We start from the raw sequence: 8,407 nt of genomic DNA, 5'->3' as shown, positions 1-8,407 counted from the left end.
ACGACGGTATCCCCACAAACTGTAACTGTATCATATTATTTATTTGGGATTTCTTTATCTCTTTGTAAGTAAATATTCACAGGCATTGTTTTAGAATAAACTAGCCTATCGCCCAAACTTCGCAAGGATAATGTCTGATTTTTCCTTATATAATATTAGTTACGTATTAAAATATAATCTATTTTTCGTATATGATTTAATTTTGACATTATTTTAATAGAATTTAATCTAAGCTTAACTGCTTTCCTCATTCCACAAAACAATGCTAACACCATTTCTATTATCCTTCATTTGATTTAGCCTGAATACAATGTTACTTATTTCGAATAAAGTGTATTTTTGCTTTTTTCTCAAACGAACAAACTTAACGCACCTTTTTTTAACATAATAAGGTAAATACTTACGTGAGTCGCCTGATACCCCGATGTGTTTGAATTATATTTTAGGAATATAAATATTAAGCAATATAACATTACGATAAACGCACAGAATTGCGTGAAATTAAAATAAAATAAATTTTCGTTGATTGATAACATGCAATTATATAATATTAATTAGTTTGTTTGTTGCGTGCTCTGAAATAATACGTAGGGGCATTTAATATTACGTTAATATGCTTTCGTGTTGACAAACTTTCATAAATATTTATGCACATCTTACGAGATCACCATTTTCAATCCATTTTTTGTCAGCGATTTTGAATGATAAGCAATCGTAATCTTATTGCAGTGTGAGGTGAACACATTTCGCGTTTAGAACTCTTGTGAAAATGCAATGCAAGATGTGAAGACTGAAAAAAAATCCGAGCGTTACAGAGTCATAGTACATGCGCTGGAACAAATATTTTTAATAAAGTCTCAAAGAATGTATTTGTATTATATCACCAGCTTTCGCCGACGGTTTTTCCGAACCGTATGTGCTGCATGAAGGAATTGCACATAATCGCCACGCTGGGCAGGCGGGTTGGCGATCACAGGACTGTGATCATCAACAAAATAGGCGTAGCTAAATACCACAGTGACCGGCCTGTGGTATTTAGCTACGCCTATTTTGTTGATGGTTATACTGCCATCGCCGGTGGCCAGAGCATCGTTTGCTGGTCGGCAGGATGCACCACGGGCAGGTGAGGTTGGCTTAGGGCACAAAGGTGTAGTTTGCGCCCCCTTACATCCCCGGCAGATCGTACTGTAGGACGTCCTCAGGCACGGTGGAGTGACGATTTACGCAAGACGGCACGCAGGAGCTGGATGCGAGAAGCCGGAGAAAGACCACAGTGGCGTGCACTTGGAGAGGCCTATGTCCAGCAGTGGACGGGTAGGGGCTGATGATGATTTTCCGAACCGATACGACATGGGAACCTTCAAGTAAAGAGCGTAGTTCTTTCTTAAAGGCTGGCAACGCACCTGCAAGCCCCAGGGTGTTGCAGATGTCCATGGGCGGTGGAAGTCTCTTTCCATCAGGTGATCAGGTAAAACGATGATATAATGCATTAAACATATTACCGTCACTATGATGTCATATAACTTGTGATGAATTCGCCTCCACTATATAATAATTACCTTAAAGATTACAGGAATCATTTAAATATACATAGGAAAATAAGTAATACGATACCATTGTTTCCATTTCTTTAGTTTATGAGAATTATTGTAGCAATAATAAAGTTAGATAAAATAATGTTTTGTTTTATGCAAGGCTTTTGCCGTATATCAAGTATGTATTTAATTTCACAAAATATTATAAGTACGTCATAAAATATATTTCTACGAAAATAATAAGTTATCTTAAGAGCACTATATATATAGGATAGAGTCATTGTGCAAGTGGACGCGCCTTAACATTCTGGCGTGCTTTCGAGTCGAGTCGCCTGCTCCCGGAAATGCGAGGAGTTTTTAGTGGGTAGGTCGGGGCCTTCTGCCCCGGGAGTCCCACATTTATCCATCCCGGTCACCCGACCGAGTGGGCGAAACGCATTTCCTCCTCGTAAAATAAAAAAAAGGAGTACTTTATATAACATGACTCATATATGGAAAGTATCTTGACATCTATTTTCTCACCTATTAATTTTATCATAGGGGACGGACGGGCAAGAAGGATATGTTAATTTTAAAAATAAATAAAAAATATATATCATAATCATGCTTATAATTGACTTTGTTGATTACAATCTTTGGTAACAAAAGAATCATAATAAACCTAAAAAATAACAAAAATTAAAATCTTCTTCAATTTAAAAACATTTTTTTAAAACTTGGGTGATTATCCGTTTTGCCCACCCATGGCGGGTAAAATGAATACACCGGTCGGGCAAAATGAATACATGGATCGGGCAGAACAAATAATGAAAACTAATCAAAACAATCATCACAGAAATATGATCCTCGGCCGGAATATGAAGAACAAGCTTCATGGGTCCACTCTCGGCAAACATCACACTGTATCCAATCTTCGATTGGGGGATGTTGGTACTGTTCTTTGCAGACAGTGCAAAAGAAGGCTTGTTCTTTATTTTCTTTATTTTTGGATGGGCCTTTCTTGGCACGTACCTTCCTCATTTTAACATTTGATGGACCAGGGGTGTCGAACGAAACTTTTTTTTTCGCTATTATTGCATCACGCTTTTCTTTTTGTGCCATCTTTATTGGTGTACTGGTTAGAATTTCAGATTTTTGTTGCTTTCTCCCCGACATATTTCTTTTTTTTATTTCGACAGGAATTGGTCTGATTTCTTGTAGAATATTCGAATCTGGTGTGCTTGGTGTTTGGAAGTTCCGTGAATTTTCATTATTCGCTGTATTTGTGATATCTGGGTGAGAAGTGTTGGGGTCAAGGCTTTGGGAGGAGACTGTGTCCGGTGATGCACAGCGATTGGCTGAAAATGATGTAATTGACTCACTTGTTTTAGTATTTTGCTGATCTTCTCTTCTAGGGCTAGTGATGTTTGTTTCTGATATGATGTTCGCAGCATTTCCTTGATAAACCTCAGACGGCGCAAAATGTTCATCCCCAATAATCTGACTATTGAATGGATATATCCCGCTTGCACGGAATCCACTGATTGCATTTGCTGGTACAGCTCCTTTCAAATACGCTCCCGTAAAAAGTTTCGCAATGTCATACTGATCGATAGTTCTGCCTGGATGTTGTTTCTGGAAAGTATTAACTTCGATCTCAAAGTATTTTTTTATTGGACCGTAGACTGCAATGTCCAATGGTTGTAGTTTGTGTGACGTGTGGGGTGGAATTGACAAAAATATGATATTGTTTTTCGTTGCAAAATCAAGTGCTTCATAACTCTTGTGTGATTGGTGATTATCTAATATTAACAGCGCTTTATGTTCTGTAGTGGGACGCACTTTTTGTACAAATATTTGTAACCAGTCTAAAAATTTCTGAGAATTAATCCATCCACTGTCTGTGGTCGTAGCTTCCGCACCAGGAGGAGCACCGTCTAAGAGCCTTGGATTGAGTCTCTTTCTCTTAAAAATGAAAAACGGCGGGATAAATCTTCCAGATGCACTACAGCAGCACACTACGGTTGTCAAAACTCCTTTTTCATTGCTTGAAATAATTCCAACCTGTTTTTTTCCATAGGTTGATAATACTTTAGGTGGTTTGGTTGATGACGTCCTTACTCCTGTCTCGTCCATATTAAAGATCATATCCGGTTCAATATTATGTTTTACTACAACTTCTTCCAACAATAGATAAAATCTATTAACAGCTTCTCGGTTGAATCCTTTGACTCGAGCTATAGATGTTGGCTCCGGCGATCTTAGTGTCAATGTTGGATGGCGTAGTTTGAAGTTTTTAAACCATCCTTTCCCAGCTATGTTTCCGGAAAAAACACGAGCTTTGCCTTTCTTTCTAGCAAATTCTCCAACTATTTGCAGGAATTCGGTTCGCGTGAGGCCATAAAACAGAGAGTCCATTTTTTGGACATACAACAACAACTCCTTTTCTTCCTCTGGCGTAAAAACAGACTCAAAGCGGCCTAATTTCTTTTTTGAAGAACCACTCTCAATGTGGCGGTGTAAGGTTGCATAGGGAATACCATACATCTTACTTGCTCGTAATTTTGACGTTTTCTTAGCTTCTTCCATTGCTTTAGCTAAGTTTTCTTGAGACCAATTGGCCCGATCAGTCTTACGCTTATACGTATACACCATCTGCAACAGATGATTATTTATTAATGCAATGTTTTAACACATACCGTAATAATCAGCAAACAATGAATAAGGAGGGCAAAACGGATACTATTCTTTTTGCCCGGTTTCGTTTTGCCCGCTCGGGAGTTTTCAATATAACCTCAACATTTAAAAAATACGGTTCCTGAAAAAGCAAGACAAATATGCTTCTTTGCACGTCTAATTACATCAAACTTTATTAAAAATATTGAAATACGGATAGTACTGAATACATTAAAACAAACTTATGATACTTACTGCGATTTTATGGTAATTTTTAAACGAAAATCCTTTCCGTGCACGTTAAAACTTGTTTACCTATTTGCGCTATCGGCGGCACTCTTCGCGGTAGCCGCTTGTGTGCGACGAATCAAATAGACATATGTTTGTCTCTTTCTAGCTGTCATGTCGTGTACTAGACTAGGTATTCTTTATGCCCGCCGTCTCCATTATGCCCGTCCGTCCCATATCAAAAAATATCAAAAACTCTTATAATCAAATAATTCAAATATTGTACTGCCTCGGTATATTTATTATTTTCTAAACCAATTTACAGATATTACCTGAAAATTTACACAAGTGTAGCGTGATTGTAAAGGAGAGAATCATATTGATATTTGTCATATTCCAAAATTATTATGTTATTTCATATATTATGATTGGATAACATCGATCTCGTGAAATCCCCGAAAAGACCGAAAAAGAAAGTGGTTACCACTAGGTTTTTAGTGGATATTCCTGTTCTTCTGACGCCGGAGAATCCCGTATACTTCGTGAGGAAACAGGTTAAAAGGTTGTACTGGTGAGCATATTAAAAAATGTGGGCGGCCATAAATTAATTCCAAATTTTTGTATAATTAAAACTAAACAAAAGTAGGTACCTCACAACCTTACAGACAAGGTTTCCCCAAAAAACAGTGCAGTATAATTTTATTTATTCGAGAATTCTTTATCTTTAAAAGTAAATACTAACAGTAACAGGTAAGTATTACCCATTTAAGAATAAACGGGCTTATCGCCCCAAGGGTATTTTAAAATTTTTAAAAATATACGCTGCGTACTCGTTTTAAAGTATTAGTTATTACTCATAATGTATTTTTTTATGTCGATTCTAATATAACATTAATTTAAAATTTGCTACAACTTCTAATTGATTCGTCGGAATTAAAATCTTCTTGCAATTATTATTATTTAATAATTTAGTAGTACAGATTAGTAGTTAGTGTGTTAGTATTCCTAAAAAAACTTCTCTTCTTCTTATTATTATTACAGCTAAATACATCTCTGGATAGACTGATATACTCACGTAATTAAATAATATTTTAAGAAATAATATTGTTGATGACGCTAGTTAAGTTACGCCATACAAGGAAATTAAGCTAAATCTTCTGATTTTTTACCTGAGTGATCGATTTTAAAAAATTAAAGTAAATAGAAAAATATTCACTAGGAAGTAAATATAGAGGTTACATAGGGATCTACTATTGGTCCATATTCATTTAAATAAACAACAAATTGTGTTACCTAATACGACTACGTAACAAACACGAGATAGTGTTAATTACTGATGTTACTTCCGTTCGAAATAAAACGATTCCTATTAATATTTGCACATTGTTCCTTTTGAAATAGTGTATTGATTGAAATTTAATTATTTAATAACAAAACAGAAAATCTTGCTGATCAATGACTGTAAGTATAGTAGTGCTTCTACTAACGGTGGAAAAAATTTACTATTATTTCACACATCAGTGTCCAATGTCTTCAAAATAATCAAATCTAATCAAAAATAAACTTTATTCAAGTAGGCTTTTCCAAACACTTTTGAATCGTCATTTTAAAATTAAGTGAAGTTACCACCGGTTCGGAAAATAGATTCTACCGAGAAGAACCGGCAAGAAAATCAGTAGTTACTCTTTTTCAACATTTAAAAAATACAAAATCAAGTTAGTTAAATACAATTGTTATAATTAATATATCCTGCTTGGAAGTCAACAGGTATGAACTCCACGCTTTTTATTATCTATAAAATCTTGTATCGAATAATATGCCTTTTTCCAATTTATTTTTATAAACGATTTGAATGATCAATGTTACTGAGAATATACATAATATTTTTTTAAATATACTGTGACACAACAGTGAGTAGGTATTCCTACTTTTTTAACAACAAAAAACAACAGAAGATTATAAATGATTTATTAAGATATAACCAAACTACACTGAATGTCTTTTTCTGTTTTTAGGGTTCCGTGCCTCAAAAGGAAAAAACGGAACCCTTATAGGATCACTTTGTTGTCCGTCTGTCCGTCCGTCCGTTCGTCTGTCAAGACCCTTTTTCTCAGGAACGCGTGGAGGTATGAAGCTGAAATTTATATCAATTACTCAGGTCTACTGTCCCTTGAAGCTGTGAAAAAATCAAACGTCTAAGCCAACGCAATCAAAAGATACAGCCGTTTATACCGCAAATTTTCGACACTTGCAAGGGAATCAAAACCTACAGGGTGCTTCCCGTGAACTCAGAATCTTGAAATTTGGTACGAAGCAACGTCTTATAGCATAGATAAAGGAAAACCTTAAATTTTTAGTTACATTACAAAATATATATTTTTTAATAAATATCAACTTATTACTTTTTTCCTCATGAACGCGTAGAGCTATCAAGTTGAAATTCATATCAAATACTTAGATCTAATTGCCTTCAACCCGTGAAAAAATAAATAAATGATATGTGTTAATATAAAATAAAGGATTACTTAAACGATAAAGAGATCTTTGTCTTAAATTTATGCTCCTCCATCTTTCCCCATTGTAATGTTATGAATTTCATTTTGCAATAAAAATACCATAGTTATGACTCGATTGTCGTAATGAACGAACTTTGTAAACCTTGCAGGTTTGTACGGAACCCTCGGTGCGCGAGTCCGACTCGCACTTGGCCGGTTTTTTTGTGGATATTTAACTCACCATATACTGACAGTTTGGAAAACATTTTTAACTATGAAGATTTTACGTCTGCTTTTAAAATAGCACGCCTCTGACTCCATCCGGTAAACAGAATGCACTGTTTTACTTTTAAATTTAATCTAAGAAGCTATGTATGAGTATAAATTAATTAATTCAAAACCAGAACAACCGGTACCTAGTATTGCTGTTTAGGGGTTGAATATGTGTAGTACCTATCCAACGGGCTTACATACTACGGCAGTAGCCTACCAAAAAAAACTTAAAATAATTAAACGTATCGCAAAACGCCACACAAGATGAAAATTGAGATTTTTTTATCTTTAAGAACTGTAGTGTTCGTGGGGCTGTATATATTTATTCATAGACTTCGACTGTTCGACATTCTTTAACCTGCTTTCTTTCATTATACATTGTCTTTTTGATCTACTGAATTTTTTTACTGGCATCACAATCACGTGAACTCATTTCGTAAATAATTATTGCATATTATTTTTTTTTAACAGCAGGCCGTTTTACTTTTTTTACTAAACCATAATAATAATATCTTATTTATAAAGGTAATATGTTAATATGAAAAATAATATTTTCACTTACTGATAGAAATATTTCAAGCAAAGGATTAGTCATGCCATGCACTTGGCTATTTTTGAGTAATATGAGATACGGTGAATTCTCGAGCATAAATCGTAACCGTGAAGTAAATACCCACTTATTTTATAATGCCTCTTATATGACAACACAAGAACTAAAATTTGAAAGTGTGAAAGAGGTAAGAAAATCACTCTGTACAGTAAACGAGACAGGTTCATTAACGCGATAAGTACCACTAACACGCATCTTTTATGCCTTTTTTTTCTTGATGGAAAAACGCATTATGCCCGTCCCCCACGTGATGGAAAGTGGGGGGAGGTGTGGGACTCCCCGGAGCCCAGGACGCCGAGTGCGCCCAGGAACGCCGGGTTTACCCACTAAAAAACCAGCGGTACCCTCTCCGTCTTTAGGCGGACGCCACGGGATCTCTTACGCATGCTACCGTGACTCATCTTTTATGCCTACTTTGCCTTATATATTGCTATACTTTGCCTTTCGCCGGTTCTTCTCAGGCCAGGGTGTTCCTTTTTCTGAACTGGTGGAAGTGTTTAATTTGACTATCAATAAGTAAGTGTAATGCTTCTACATTGAATAAAGGAATTTGAGTTGAGTTTTGAAGTTGTTAACTCATAATGGTGATGACATTTATTGAGGTATTTTAT

This window comes from Vanessa cardui, chromosome 11, assembly GCF_905220365.1.
Source record: "Vanessa cardui chromosome 11, ilVanCard2.1, whole genome shotgun sequence".
NCBI lineage: Eukaryota > Metazoa > Arthropoda > Insecta > Lepidoptera > Nymphalidae > Vanessa > Vanessa cardui.
This window is presented reverse-complemented; position numbering follows the sequence as displayed.